The sequence below is a fragment of the Moschus berezovskii genome, chromosome 2, assembly GCF_049115385.1.
Source record: "Moschus berezovskii isolate FMDL1 chromosome 2, NW_MosBer_1.0, whole genome shotgun sequence".
Classification (NCBI taxonomy): Eukaryota; Metazoa; Chordata; class Mammalia; order Artiodactyla; family Moschidae; genus Moschus; species Moschus berezovskii.
The window spans coordinates 10,270,332-10,285,513 of NC_142461.1; the positions used below are offsets into that span (position 1 = coordinate 10,270,332).

Genomic DNA, 15,182 nt, shown 5'->3' on the forward strand with positions numbered 1-15,182 from the left:
GGGTCTCCTGCATTGCAAGCAGATTTTTTACTATCTGATCCACCAGGGGAGCCCCGATGGGGAGTACATTTTTTAAAAAAATATTCAATTACAAACTATTTCAAACATTCAGAAAAATATAGATAATAATATAACCACTAAGATAAAAGTGATGTTTAATGTTTTGCTATGTTTACTATTGACCTCTTTTTTAAGAAATAAGTTAGCACTATAGCCAGACTTTGTTTTTTTGGGCTCCAAAATCACTGCAGATGCTGATTGCAGCCATGAAATTAAAAGACGCTTGCTCCTTGGAAGGAAAGTTATGACCAATCTTGATAGTATATTAAAAAGCAGAGACATTACTTTGCCAACCAAGGTCCGTCTAGTCAAGGCAATGGTTTTTCCCGTGGTCATGTATGGATGTGAGAGTTGGACTGTGAAGAAAGCTGATCACCGAAGAATCGATGCTTTTGAACTGTGGTGTTGGAGAAGACTCTTGAGAGTCCCTTATACTGCAAGGAGATCCAACCAGTCCATTCTAAAGGAGATCAATCCTGGATGTTCATTGGAGGGACTGATGCTAAAGCTGAAACTCCAATACTTTGGCCACCTCATGCGACGAGTTGACTCACTGGAAAAGACTCTGATGCTGGGAAAGGTTAGGGGCAGGAGGAGAAGGGGACGACGGAGAATGGGATGGCTGGATGGCATCACCGACTCTGTGGACATGAGTTTGAGTGAACTCCGGGAGTTGGTGATGGACAGGGAGGCCTGGTGTGCTGTGATTCATGGGGTCGCGGAGAGTCGGACACGACTGAGCGACTGAACTGAACTGATAGCCAAAACCCGGCTTCCCAGGTAACAATAATGGTAAACAACCCACCTGCCAATACAGGAGGCATAAGAGACTCAGGTTTGATCCCCTGTGCTCCTGAAGATGGGAAGGAATGGAAACCCACTGGAATATTCTTGCCTAGAGAATCCCATGGACAGAGGAGCCTGGCAGGCTATAATCCATAGGGTCGCAAAGAGTCAGACACGACTGAAATGACTGACGTAGCATGCATAACCAAACCCCATTGTTCATCTCGGTTTTCTTCCTTTTCCTCAGAAGTAACCACTTTCCCCAAATTGCTATGTGTTTTTCCCATTTAACATTTTGTACTTTTATTTCATATGTAAGCATCTATAATATGTGGTATTTTTGTGTTACGTTTTACATCAATATCACAGTGAATGGATCTTTTTCAACTTCCTTTTTTCCACTCATTATTATGCTTTTAAGATTTTTCTATCTTGATAGCATGTGAATCATTCAATTGGTTGTGTAGTACTTCATGATCAGGGATTGAACTTGCTTCTCCTGCATTGGCAGGCAGATTCTTTACCACTGACACACCTGGGAAGCCCCTGATGGCTCAGCAGTAAAGAATCCACCTGCAATGCTGGAGACACTGGTTTGACCCCTGGGTCTGGAATATCCCCTGGAAGAGGAAATGGCAACCCACTCAAGTATTCTTGTCTGGAAAATCCTGCAGACAGAGGAGCCTGGTGGGCTACAGTCTATAGTGTCGCAAAGAGCCAGTGCAAGTGAACACACGGTCACCAGTGGTTAAGACCCTGGGTTTCCAATGCCGGGGATGCAGGTTCAATCCCTGGTCAGATCCGACATGTCTCGAGTTGCGGGGGGAAAAGGTGGTGTTCTTTTTAAATTTGTAAGAAATATATATATATATATATATCAGAAGTTGCATTGCTGGGTTGTAGAATATGAGCATCTTTAATGCTTTAATGAGCATCTTTAATTTCAGGTTGAATATATCCCCTTTTGTCCCAGAGTCCAATCAAGACATGAAAATAGTGGTGTCAGTAACTACCTCTATAGAGCTGATCAGCTGGGACATCATCTGATGCTTTTAGGAGAGGAAAAGAAGCAACATTCACTACTATGAGCCATATTTGAGTAATCTTTGTCTACTTCCAAAAGTCAAATCAGAAAATATTAGAATTGGTCATTTAATTAAATATCTATACAATAAAGTAATTCTTTCTAGAGTATCCTGGACAGATGACTATATGATATATGCTATACATGAATACTACCACAGACAGAGAGCTCCAAACCTCCCCAAATAGCCCAACTCTAGTGGTTAGAAAGTTCTCTCTTAAATTGATCTGAAAACACCTATGGCTGGGAGGGGTCTCTTTCTGAACTGAACTGTGAGTCTCTGTTTCTTCTATGTAAAATGAAAGTAAGAATAATACCTACCTCATAATGTTGTTGTGAGGATCAAATGAGTTAGGGTGTGTGTGAGTGTATACATGTGTGTATGCAAAGATACATGTACATATGTATGTGTATATATGTGTGTACATATGTATATGTGTATATATGTATCTATACATGTGTACACATGTATATGTGGACATGGATACATGTATGTATATATGTATACACATGCAATATATAAACCTGTCATATATACATATATATTCATAGATGTAGAAAAGAAAAAGAGTGCATGAGAGAACAAGTGAGCTCCTGATAGAAAATAAATATAGATGTAGCTATTAATATTCTTCTTGCTATCATCCACTCCCTATCGACAAAACAACTGACAACAAATATTTACTGAATGTCTGCTCTCTGCAAAATACTGTGCTAAGAGTCACAGAAACATCAACCATACTTCTCTATCAGTATTTCTAAGATCCTCTGATATTGCCAGCATAGAACAGGGTTTAAAATGGGGGTTCTGGACTCAAATAAGCTGGGTCTTAATTCCAACTAGCTATATGATTCATGACATTATTGCTTAATTCACTGATAAGTACTTATCTCCCATGGTAAATGTTCAATAAATGTTAGCTATTATTCATTTGAATTGACCCAGTGTTTCAGCCTGCACCTTGGGAGCTATACATAGGTGACCTCAAAGCTTTCTCCCAGTCTCAAAGTTTATAATTTTTTATTTAAAATATTTATCTATTTTTATATTATCTTGGTCACACCATCCAGCATGCAGGATCTTAGTTCCCCAACCAGGGACTGAACCCGTGCCCCTTGCATTGGAAGCACAGATCTTAACTACTGGACTGCCAGGGAAGTCCCCTATAATTTTTTAAATTTGGTGAAACATCTATCTGTAAGAGAGAGATCAAGAGATATGATCCACCACATTTTTAGGATAAAGGCATTGCACAAAGCTGAATTGATAAGGGTAGGCTTTAATGCCTCCAAATGGGGAGAAATCGCACTTAGGGAGCTCACAGACTAATTCAGCTCTTGATATGAGCAGAAGCAGGACAAAACAAGCAACTCATGAAGTAATAAACACAGGGCAAACACTGTAAGTGCTAAATATGTATATATAGTTCTTCTTGAGGACAAGTGCTGCCTGGTTCTCACTGGAGGGACAGGTACTGTTCAAAAGTTCAGACTCTTAGATTGGTTCCTTATCATCCATATGACCCTGGGCAAATTGCTTTTAACTTTTTTATGCCTCAGTTTCCTCTACTGCAAAACAGATAACAGTAATAGTACCTATCTAAGGAATAGCTTAGATAGGTACTGTACTCAGTACAGTGCTGACATAGTAAGAAAATGCTCAGCAAAAGCACATTATTGTTATTGTCTCACAGAGGGCATCCTATGGGTGAGCGGTAAGTTTCCATTCTGGGAAGATGACCTTGTCTTCTTTTTCTGACTGGAGGCTCCTCATGGGTGGGGCCCGGTCTCTACCTTCAGAAGTTAGGCATAATAACTCCCTTGTGACCTTGGGAACTTCTTTAGAGACGAAGTGACTCCTCCATCAGACTTGGGACTCCACAAGGCTGGAACCGCCTCTCAGAGGTGGGAACGGCAGTACTTCCACCGATCTCAGATACATCTTGTCTCTCGCAACAGACTGAGGGTTTCCAAGAGTGTGTGTATGGCTGGCTCCCCTCCAGGCCACGCGGTGTAGGCTGATTACCTTTTATCCTCCTCCTTCAGGCGGGGAGACAACGGTGAGGAATGTGCCGCTTCGGCAGCCCCCAAGAATAGGATGCAGTGAGCTGAGACTTGGCTCTGGGGGAGGGGCCCCAGCCTTGAGGGGTCCCGCAATTAAGGAGCTCTGAGGAAGTCGTGAGAAGGCTCTTGCGAGAATGTGTCGGCCTCTGGGGGCAGTGGGTGAGGGGAGTGTCCCAAAAGCGACAGCAGGGAGCATTTTACGTGGATATAGGATAGAAGGCGCGTCCGGGTAACTAATGGCAACTGGGCGGGGTGAGCCCGCGCTGCGGGAGTTCTTCGACGGAGAAAAACTACGACTCCCAGGATGCCCCAGGGCCTAGCCCAGCTTTTCCGCCCGCCCACTGGCTGCCGGTCCGGCGAGCGGCGAAGCGGATTGGCCGCGGCTGTGCGGGGCTCCCCCACTAGCAGGTTAGTAGGCGCCGCCGGCAGCAGACGTTGACCGGGCGCGGGGAGTGGAGGGTGTGTTGGGGGGAGCCCTGATCGCCATTCTGGAAACTGCCGGGCGCTGTCTCCGTAGCGTAGCCTCTGGCTGTGAGGCGCGGGGCGGGGGCGGAGACTGCGTGGCGCAGGCGCGGTGCTGGGCTTCTCCTGGGTCCCCAGACAGCTGGAGGAGATAAACAGAGGAGGAGGAGGGAGGGGAGTGCGTGTGTGAGAGCGCGCGAGGGAGTGTGAGTGTGTGTGTGAGCGCGGGTGTGAGGCGGTGCGCAGGGGCGGGCGGAGGCGCTGTCCGGCCCCGGCCAGGCGCCGGGAGGGGAGCATGGGAAGGGGCTAGAGCAGCCCGGGTCCCCCAGCCCCCTCCCCGGGATCCGCGCCCCCCCTCCGGGGAGAGGGGCCGGGCCCCCCGGACGGACATGGGCTCCTGAAGTTGCGCCGCCACCGGTCCTAGGAAGAGGCCTGACAGGTACGGGTAGCCGCCGCCCCCTGCTCTTCGCGGGCGCCGAGGCGAGGACCGGCTCCGGCAGCCTTGGGCGCACGGGCCGCCTCTGCTCTGGGCCGGCCCCAGCCCTGCCGGCCCGGGGGCCTGAGCCCGTCCGCCTTGGGGGGCCCCCAGGGTGTCCCGAGAAGGGGCAGGCCTCGCCGGGGTGGAGGGCAGAGTGGGCCGGGGGCGAGGTGGGGACGGAGGGCTGGCTGGGACGTGGTGGGGGAGGCTCTGGGAGTTCGGGGAGCCTCAGCAGAGGGAGAGGTGGAAGTCGTCCCATCACGAGACTTTTTTGCGGAGTTTTCCTTTGACATCTGAGATGGCCCGGGTCTAAGCAAGAAGGGGGCAGGTGGAAGTGCCGAGAGGGCAACGTTGACCTGACCTCCTGCTCTCTCTTAGTTTCTCTGTCTCTGTGTCCGTCCCCGTGTCCAGTCCAGGCTTCTGGCAGCCGCAGATGCCTTCAGTGGCCCATCCTGGCACCAAACTGAACTCTGCCGAGGTGTTTCCACCAGGCGACTGTAGCGCCCGTACAAAAGGGCCTTTACTTGGGAACTGGCTATTCAGTACCCACTTCAAAGGGCAAATAGGAAGTGTGGAGTAGGAGAGAGACTGCGACCCAGCAGGTTCCAATTCTCGTTGCTGAAAGCTGCAGTGAGACGCCCCCTTGCCAACCAGGTTGAATTTGCTCAGTGCCCTCTGGCTCTCCTCTGCAGGTGCGCTACTAGGGTCTCTAGGAAAGAGATATCGGGACTTACGACTCATGTCTAACAACCTAATTTGACTATTTCGCCCAAAGGCCTTTTCGTCAATGACTTTCTTTAACTGGTAGAACAACTTTAAAGTTTTCTTCTCAAGTTAGTGAGTTTAAAAGCCTGGTAGGGTGGCTGTAGCTTCCCCATTCTTTCTAAAGATGGGTAGGTGATCAGGGCAAAGTGGCAGTTAAGTCATCACTTTTAATAAAGCCTAAAACAGTTTTGAGAAGACTATTCTGAGGTCACCTCCTGACTCAAAGGCATTATGAAATCCCCACCTAGGGCACAGGTATGCCCAGTGGCCTCACTAAACTTTTCTGTACCTTGCAGTACTTCTTGAGTGGCTAGTCTTTGCTTCTAAGTTGAAGGAACTACTTAAGGCTATTTTGGTTTGAATTCTGGCTTCTTCTTTGTAATTCTACTGTTTTTAAAGAGGTTGTTGGCTGTTGAGTATAGTAATAACCAGATCCTCTATCACATGCCAAGGAGTAACTAGGCTTCCTTAGGCTGAGTCTTAAGACTGACAATGAATTTCTTCATTGCAAGCTGTTGTGTTTCATTGGTAGGTGGGAAAACAACCTTTTGTGCCATAGTTGGTGATCACACTGCTTCAGTTCTGGAGTCCAGCGATCCTTCCCTCTTTTCATCTGTTTGGGGGCACTTATGTTCAAGTCACATCCCCATTTGTAGAAGCAGTGCTTTGGGTCAACTCTGAGGAGTAACTGAACAGCAGTTCATATTTGTGCCTGGGACTCATTCCCTTTGGGGTCACTGAAGGAAAGAGAATATGTGTAATGCTTGTGATGATGTCATTGACGATTTGCCAGTTTTGAGTTTTAAAGTTGTCAAACAGCTTTCCTAGCTGGAAAGAACTCATGGGACATCCTGTGAAGGATATTTTCACACACCTGGGCTTCAGAACCTGGCAGGTTACAACTGAAGAAGCCCCCTGCTAAACATCTGTAGCTCTGGAGAGGTTAACTGCTGGGACCCTCCAGAACTGTGACTTTAATTATTCTTTAATTATTTTTCTTCTCTCTTTTTTGGAATTAAGGAACATAGCCTGCATGTGCAGTCCTGGGTCTCAGAGAGGGAGGCATAGACAACACATGGTGTGGTGATGCTTACCTTTCCTTTTGGGTGACTGGTTTAATGATCCCTTCTGTCTCCTTTCTTCTTTCATCATCACCTTTCCAGATTCTCCACCACATCCGTGGGCTTCCAAACCCATATCACTCTTGGGCTGTGCTTTCTTCTCAGCTGTATAATAAGAAAGCTCTTCAAAAACCCAAGCCTTGATAGTTCCCATCAGAAACCAGTCCCTTGTGTTACATTTAATTCTGGCTCATTTACTGTGAGGGATATTTGCTAATTGGAATACATCCTAAAAATTGACTGACATTTATTGAGGGCCTGGTATATGTCAGACTCTATGCTCAGTAGTGTTCTTACTTTATCTAATTTAACCTTCATGACTACCCAGTGAGGCGAAAATCATTTTTCCTGGTATACATATGAAGATACTGGTTCAGAGAGGTAAAATAACTTGCTTAAGGCCACACAACTAGTAAGTGAAAGGATCAGAATTCAGACCCAGGTCTCTTTCCTCAGGGACCGTGACACTTGATCAGGAGCTGAAGGGACCAGAGCTAAGTGCCTGGGGGACATATACTTGAAGAACTGTCCTTGGAAAGGGAACTGGACTTTTCTCTGTGTGATTCTGGAATGCAGCACTAGGATCAGAGGATGAAAATCCCAAGAGGGTAGATGTTGATGTGACAGGAGAGAATTTGGCTTTCTCAAAATGGGCTGCCTTGTGAAGGAGTGAGTTAGCCATCATTGGAAGTATTCAAGCAGAGGCTTTGCATCTTTTTATCAAAGATAAAAAGATGGTAGAGGAGTTCATACTTATGTAGTTAATTGGACAGGTTTTTTTTTAGTATTTTAAACTGTTAATATGTGAAAATTATGTAAAATTCCTATTGTTTTGAGCCATAAAAAACTAATATGTATTGAATATTTTGTGCCTGATACTTGCTGGACACTTTTCTTCCAATATTTCATTTAGTCCTAGTGATAAGTATTATCACTATTCCCACTCTACAGATGAGGAAACTGAGGGTCCAGAGAGTTGACAGATATGCTGGAGGTTACACAGGGAGTCATAGTAGGGCTGGTGCTTGATCCTGTGTGTGCACCTTCTTAGATGTGTGTCCTAGAGTAAATCACATGTTCTCTCTGAGCGGTGCTTTTCTGATCTGTGAAATGACCACCTACTTTACAGTGGGTTTGTGAGGACTCACTGATGTAATATTTGCTTTTCATTAGATCTCATATATTGCCCATCAAGGGCCTGGGTTTGGGGGTGAAGGGACTTTGGTTTCTTCAGGGTGAATTCAGGTCTGTCGGGAACCCTGAGAGTAATTCTGGGGTTCATTCTTGGTGCTATTAGTAATAGCTGCTGACTCCACAAAGGGCTTTGTGGCATTAGTGACTAATACCTTAAAAACTTGAGGCCTGAATAAGAGGAGGATTCAGCCAACAGGTTGGGGTATAGGAGGCAGTGTTGGAGGCTGTGTGGAAATGAAATTCTCACCCTATTGTAGAGTCAGATTCAGGGATCACTGCTGCATCTTTATATTTAATGTCTTATTTTAGAATGAACAAGGTCATAACTGCTAGAGCTGTGACAGAGCTGGATGCAAAGAATAATAACCCTTAATCCTCCCTGTTGCCATCTGGGGAGGTATTAACCCCATTTTCTTGGGGAAGGGGGCAGAGGAGGATCAGTCCTTGCCCAGGTTGCTATCTACAAGCTCTTTGGAGGCAGTGTTAGGATCAGGACCTTGGTAAAATTATGTCTTTGTTCATAACCTCCAGATTTTATTTTCGGAAAGCATAAAACTGTGCTTATTCGTGAACCTTTTATAGAGCCTTTCTCAGAATGGGAGTCAGGCGTTTCTGGTCAGGGAGCTTCATCAGTTGAGGCCTGAGAGTTTGGGTGCCAGTGGCTCTTCCAGTTCCTTCTTGAGCTGGACATCTGGATGTAACACAACTGCAATTGAATCAAAAAGGAAACATTTCCAAATTGATTGACTTAGTTTTCCTTGACCTTTCTACTGGGAGTGAAATTAGAGGGTGAAACTTAAAGGGCTTCCCTGTGAGAGGTATGTTGAGTTGTGGCAGGATTTGGGACGATGCAAGTTAAAGGTGAAATGCAAGACCGGATGCTCTTGAATTCAATGAGAAAGGATAATGTTTTCAGAATACTCTCCCATTTCTGTTTCTGTTCCCTTCCACTATCTTAAGATAATTGTGGCCCTATGACACCACAGATAAATGAATATGGTCACTGAAAAGCAAAGCTCCGAGAACAGGAAAATCGTTTATAAAACTCAGATGGCGATAGAGAACTCTACAGACAGAGACAACATCAAACTGAGTTTTCATCCAGAGCTCCCACAAAGTGGAGCATTTCTTAGGATGGCCTTTCCCAGAGAATGTTTCAGTCAGCCCCATACGGAATCATTTAAGCCAGGAGCCTCAAAGATGGCAAAGAACTTTTCCAGTGATGCTTGGCTGATGGGCTTGTCCTGCCATCCACACCTTTCTCAGATGTTCTTGTGCCAACTTAGTCCATGATCCTGAAATGCAAGCTTTAAGTTTGTGTTTAAGACCAGCAGAGTCAAGGTGATTTTGATGCCTTAGCCTAACCGGAAGAAATGATAAGAGAGTTTCTTTTGGCAAAGAGTGCTTGGATGTGGTCTAAATAAAGATAGTAGTAGTAATTCTTTTTTAGTGGTCAACAGCCTGGGTTCTGGAGATAAAGTGTCTAGTTTGACTCTTCATTTAATTACTGTAACTTTGGGCAAGTTACCTTCTCCATGCCTCAGTCCTTCATCTATAAAATGAGAATAATAGTAGTACCTGTCCCATAGGGCTGATATGAGGAGGGGTCTGTCAGATAGTACTTGTAAAATGCTTAGAATGTCCAATAAATACTATTTACTAGGCTCGGTATCAGGCATTTTACATATGTGGCTCCTCCCATTCCTCATCACTCTGTGAAGGTGGGCTTTATAATCCCTGTTTTATAGATTAGGAAACTGAGATTTAGAAATACTGTCACAGAGAAAGTAGGTGGCAGAATTGGAATTTGAACCTGAGGTCTGTTGGACTCCGCAGCCAACTTTTTATTTTATTATTTTAGTTCAGATTACCTTTATGCATTGGAAGTGCATTTTTTCCCCCATAGGATTGCTCCAGTAGGAAAACCATTGCAAATAGAGAGGAAACTTGCATATATCTTTTGCATAATTCAGGATGTTGACAGGGAGGTTGGTCAGTTGTCACTCAGCTGGGGCCACCTCCGTGCAGTGGGAGGCAGTCCAGAGGAAAGAGAATACAGATGATGTGGGTTCGGTCTCCACTCTGTACTTCCTAGCAGTGTGTCCTGGGATAATGGTATTGGAATGAATTTTGCAGTGCATCTCAGTCTACCTCTCATTTTACACATGGGTAAATAGGCTGAGGGAATGAAATGCTGTACTCAGAGTCACGTAGCCAGTTAGAGGCAGGTCTTGGCCTGGAGCACAAGACCCTAATCCCAGTTCAGTACCTCTCCCTCAGTACCACATAGCAGTGGGCTTCAGTTCGCCCTTGTTAAAAGGGGATCATAGGAACTTTCCAGCTTCTTCTCAAGATTATTGTGAAGTTCAAATAAAAGCATGAGCAGAAGTGTTGTGATAGGTATAAAACACTGTTTATATGCAAGGCAGTCATGCTGTTGTTCATGCAGCAAGTTTTAATATATTGGTACCTGCTAAGCCCACATCTCTTCTTGGAAGACCCAGGAGGGGTCAGTAGATGAATCAGATAGAGTTGGCCCTCAGGATGTTTTTAGTCTGTTAAGGAAAAGAAGCCACATAAATAACTGCTATTCGAGTTAGGAGACCAATGAAGGAAAAGGTGAGAACTAAATTTTCTTAAATTGTGATTTTGAGGTAGAGAACCGAAGAAAGGGTTTAGGGACTTTTCCTCCTTTACAGCTGAGATATAATTTACTTACCATAAAACCCATGCTTTTAATGTGTGCAGTTCTTCACTTTTTAATATAGTCACAGTTTTATAACCGTCTAATTCTGGAACATTTTTGTCACCCCCCCCAAAAGAAAACCATACCCTTTAGCTATCACTGCCCACCCCCAATCACCCCATCTTCTCTCTCAACCCTAAACAACCGCTAATCTTCTTTCTGTCTTTATAGCTTTTTCTGTTCTTGAGATTTCATATAAATGAATTCACACAATATGTGGCATTTGGGGACTGGCTTCTTTCCCTTAGCATAATGTCTTCAAGTTTTCATCCATGTTACAGCATGAATCAATACTTCATTCCTTTTTATGACCAAATAGCATTCCTTTGTGTGAATAAGCCACATTTTGTTTATCCATTCATCAGTTGATGGACAGTTTGGTTGTTTCTACCTTTTAGCTATTGTGAATAATGTTACTATATGCATTCTTACACAAGTTTTGTATAGAATTTCTTTGTTTTCAACAAAGTCACTTTTTTCCTCCTGATCTTGTATTTCAAAGCTAGCAGAGGTGACAAAGACATCCTGTTCTCTATGCCCCACCATACCACACACAACGGAATCCTCAATGTCAGCTTTGTCTCTCTGGTAGGGAAGGAAATGTGGAAGAAATGTTGTAACCGTGCCACTGAGCATGGATAACAGGAGTTATCCAGTCGTAGAATTTAGGTCTGGCTACCATCTATTCCCTCATAGCTCAGTTGGTAAAGAATCTACCTGCAATGCAGGAGAGCCTGGTTCTATTCCTGGGTGGGGAAGATCCTCTGGAGAAGGGATAGGCTACCCACTCCAATATTCTTGGGCTTCCCTTGTGGCTCAGCTGGTAAAGAATCTGCCTGCAATGTGGGAGACCTGGGTTTGATCCCTGGCTTGGGAAGATCCTCTGGAGAAGGGAACAGCTACCCACTCCAGTATTCTAGCCTGAAGAATGTCCATGGGATCGCAAAGAGTTGGACACAACTGAGCGACTTTCACTTCACTACTGCTGCTAAGTTGCTTCAGTCGTGTCCAACTAAGCCTTCAATTAACCATCTATTAAGCCCTTACTATGATCCAGGTATATATTTTGCATTTTCATACATACTTCATCATTTCTTCCTCACAATGATCCATTGAATTAGGTTATCTTCCCTCTTTTACAAGTGAGCAAATTGAAACTCAGAAAGATTAAGTAACTTGCCCAACCAGAGGCTGAAATTCAGGCCCAGGTGCCTACCTATTATAAGTCTGCTTCTCTTTCTGCTACATTAACCAGAGTCCAAACAAGGACTATGGCACACCTAAAATGGGTGGTTCCTCATGTTTGCATATTACCATTTAATCCTTGGTTCCAGATGAGTAATCTTCTCCAGGTGTACTTTGTTCTAGGGTTTGTTAACCATAAGCTGTTATATTACTGGTACCCTTTGCATTATGACCCTGGGGAAGGAAATGGTAACCCACTGAAGTATTCTTGCCTGGAGAATCCCACGGACAGAGGAGCCTGGTGGGCTGCAGTCCATGGGGTTGCACAGAGTCGGACATGACTGAGTGACTAACACTTGCATTATGAAGTATGAGTTTAAGTCCTCCAAACTGAATTTTATTAGCTTCCTTTAACTGTAACGGGCTTCCCTGGTGGCTCAGAGGTTAAAGCGTCTGCCTCCAATGTGGGAGACCCGGGTTCGATCCCTGGGTCGGGAAGATCCCCTGGAGAAGGAAACGGTAACCCACTCCAGTATTCTTGCCTGGAGAATCCCATGGACGGAGAAGCCTGGTAGGCTACAGTCCACGGGGTCACAAAGAGTCGGACACGACTGAGCGACGGGACGACGACGACGAACTGTAACAGATACAGGCCCATTGAACAAAGTTTCCCAGTAGCCTAAGTTAAAAGTTTGTGGAAGTGATGGTGGTAAGTTCTAGGTGTTTTGGAGCTCCAGGAACAGAATGCCTTTTGGAAGATACAACATCTACATAGCAGCTCATGTTTTCTTTATAACATTATGTCATATGTTTTCCACTGTGCCTTCAGTTCAGTTCAGTTCAGTCACTCAGTCGTGTCCGACTCTCCGCGACCCCATGAATCACAGCACGCCAATCCTCCCTGTCCATCACCAACTCCCGGAGTTCACTCAAACTCATGTCCACAGAGTCGGTGATGCCATCCAGCCATCTCATTCTCTGTCGTCCCCTTCTCCTCCCGCCCCCAACCCTTCCCAGCATCAGAGACTTTTCCAGTGAGTCAACTCGTCGCATGAGGTGGCCAAAGTATTGGAGTTTCAGCTTTAGCATCAGTCCTTCCAATGAACACCCAGGATTGATCTCCCTTAGAATGGACTGGTTGGATCTCCTTGCGGTACAAGGGACTCTCAAGAGTCTTCTCCAACATCACAGTTCAAAGGTGTTTCTATATTTCTCATATTCCTGATTCACAAAAAACTGGCTTCCTTCTTCCTCTTTTCCATTGAATATCAGCTGGAGTTTGCCTGTAGTATCTTAAATTATAAGTAAATACCATTCCTAAGCCTTTCTATTCTAGCTGGAGAATGTTTTCTTGAACTTTCATGTTCTGCTAGCAAATTAGCCCTCAATGTTATGAGAGCTTTAGTGTGAAAATCAGAATTTACTTATTAACTGTGCTATCCTTAGGATGAAGAAGATACATTAAAAGTTTCTTGTTGTCTGGGAGTTCCCTGGTGGTTAGGACTCAGCCCTTTCACTGTGATGGCCTCAGTTCAGTCCCTAGTTGGGAAGCTAAGTTCCCATAAGCTGTGTGGCACAGCCCAGAAAAGTTGCTTGTCGGCTGTTAAACTCTTCATTAGTGATTTCCCAGGAGTCTGTCTCGCTCTACTGTTATTATGTTTAGATGTGTGAATAAATGAGTATAAATAAGATTTAATATATTATTCCATGTTGTTCCTTCTGAATTTACTGTCCTAGCTATTCATTTTGATCATTTGACTAAGTTAAAGTTAGCCTTCTTCAGTCTCTCTTTGGAGCTGATTATGGCCTGGGTGCCTTTGAAGTAACTCTGACTGCATTGTGTGCTCTTAGTCTAGCACAGTGCCTGGCAAAGTAGATACTGAAATTGTTACTTTATGGATTCTTGAAGTCACTTAGTTTGGTCTTTTTACCCCTCAGTTCAGTTCAGTCGCTCAGTCGTGTCCGACTCTCCACGACCCCATGAATCATAGCACGCCAGGCCTCCCTGTCCATCACCAACTCCCAGAGTTCACTCAAACTCATGTCCACAGAGTCGGTGATGCCATCCAGCTATCTCATTCTCTGTCGTCCCCATCTCCTCCCGCCCCCAACCTTTCCTAGCATCAGAGTCTTTTCCAGTGAGTCAACTCGTTGCATGAGGTGGCCATAGTATTACAGTTTCAGCTTTAGCATCAGTCCTTCCAATGAATACCCAGGATTGATCTCCTTTAGAATGGACTGGTTGGATCTCCTTGCAGTACAAGGGACTCTCAAGAGTCTTCTCCAACACCACAGTTCAAAAGCATCAATTCTTCGGCAATCAGCTTTCTTCACAGTCCAACTCTCACATCCATACATGACCGCTGGAAAAACCATAGCCTTGACTAGACGGACCTTTGTTGGCAAAGTAATGTCTCTGCTTTTTAATATACTATCAAGGTTGGTCATAACTTTCCTTCCAAGGAGTAAGCGTCTTTTAATTTCATTTTACCCCTCAAGAGAACTGAATATTATGTAATTCACGTACTGCACCAGAGATAGAAACTCTCTTGAATTAAGCACTTTTCTAGTGTTTAATCATACACACACACACATACACGTAACTTCCTTTTGCCAATTTCAATATTTCATTCATATCATTTCAATTGACTATTTCTGAACCTTCCTTAAAATAATGCTTTTAAAATGTGACCATGATTGAATCTCATATTCATATAGCTTTTATTTATTGCTCTGATTATTTGTATTTGAGAAGTATGAAACTAGTTATGCCCTCTGTACATTTGAGTACATTTCTCTCCTGAGGTGAGCCTTTTAAATGATCTCTATTTAGAAGTGTTTCCAGTTATGCTTGTCTGCCTCTAAAAGTTTGTGAAAAGGTACTGTTTCCTTAAGAGAGAAGAGGATGGGCTGTGTTACAAAATGAGCTGTCTGCCAGTGTGCTATCATTTCTTCTCAGGATGGGAATGCAACTGTTTACCAAAATACCACCTGAGCAGTAGTTGTGTTGAATTTGACATTTTGGGTCTTAAACCTCTGCCTACCAGTCTGATACTGTTTTAAATCCCAGTTTCCATTTTACCATTTACCTGAATAGCAGTGATTTTTGCTTGCCTAGTTTCCCTGCTTTTACTCTTCAGGTTCCTTTTAGTATTTTCAAGCCACACACCAATATTAGCTAGAGTTCCTTGTGGCTCGTGGGGTTTTAGTTCCCCCACCAGGAACTGAACGCATGCC

At 44.5% G+C, this 15,182-nt stretch overlaps 1 protein-coding gene across 4 annotated transcripts in view; it reads left to right on the plus strand.

Moving 5' to 3' along the window:
* Positions 1 to 4,529: 4,529 nt before the first annotated feature.
* The window catches only part of WDTC1 (WD and tetratricopeptide repeats 1), a 63,415-nt gene continuing 52,762 nt past the window's right edge, over positions 4,530 to 15,182 (plus strand). For 2 of the 4 annotated variants that reach the window (XM_055397677.2, XM_055397680.2), the window contains exon 1: positions 4,537 to 4,895. The gene's annotated coding sequence lies outside the window, so the exon portion shown is untranslated. Of the gene's footprint in view, positions 4,896 to 15,182 lie in introns of all 4 variants that reach the window. The other 2 variants (XM_055397679.2, XM_055397678.2) reach the window with 2 other exon arrangements.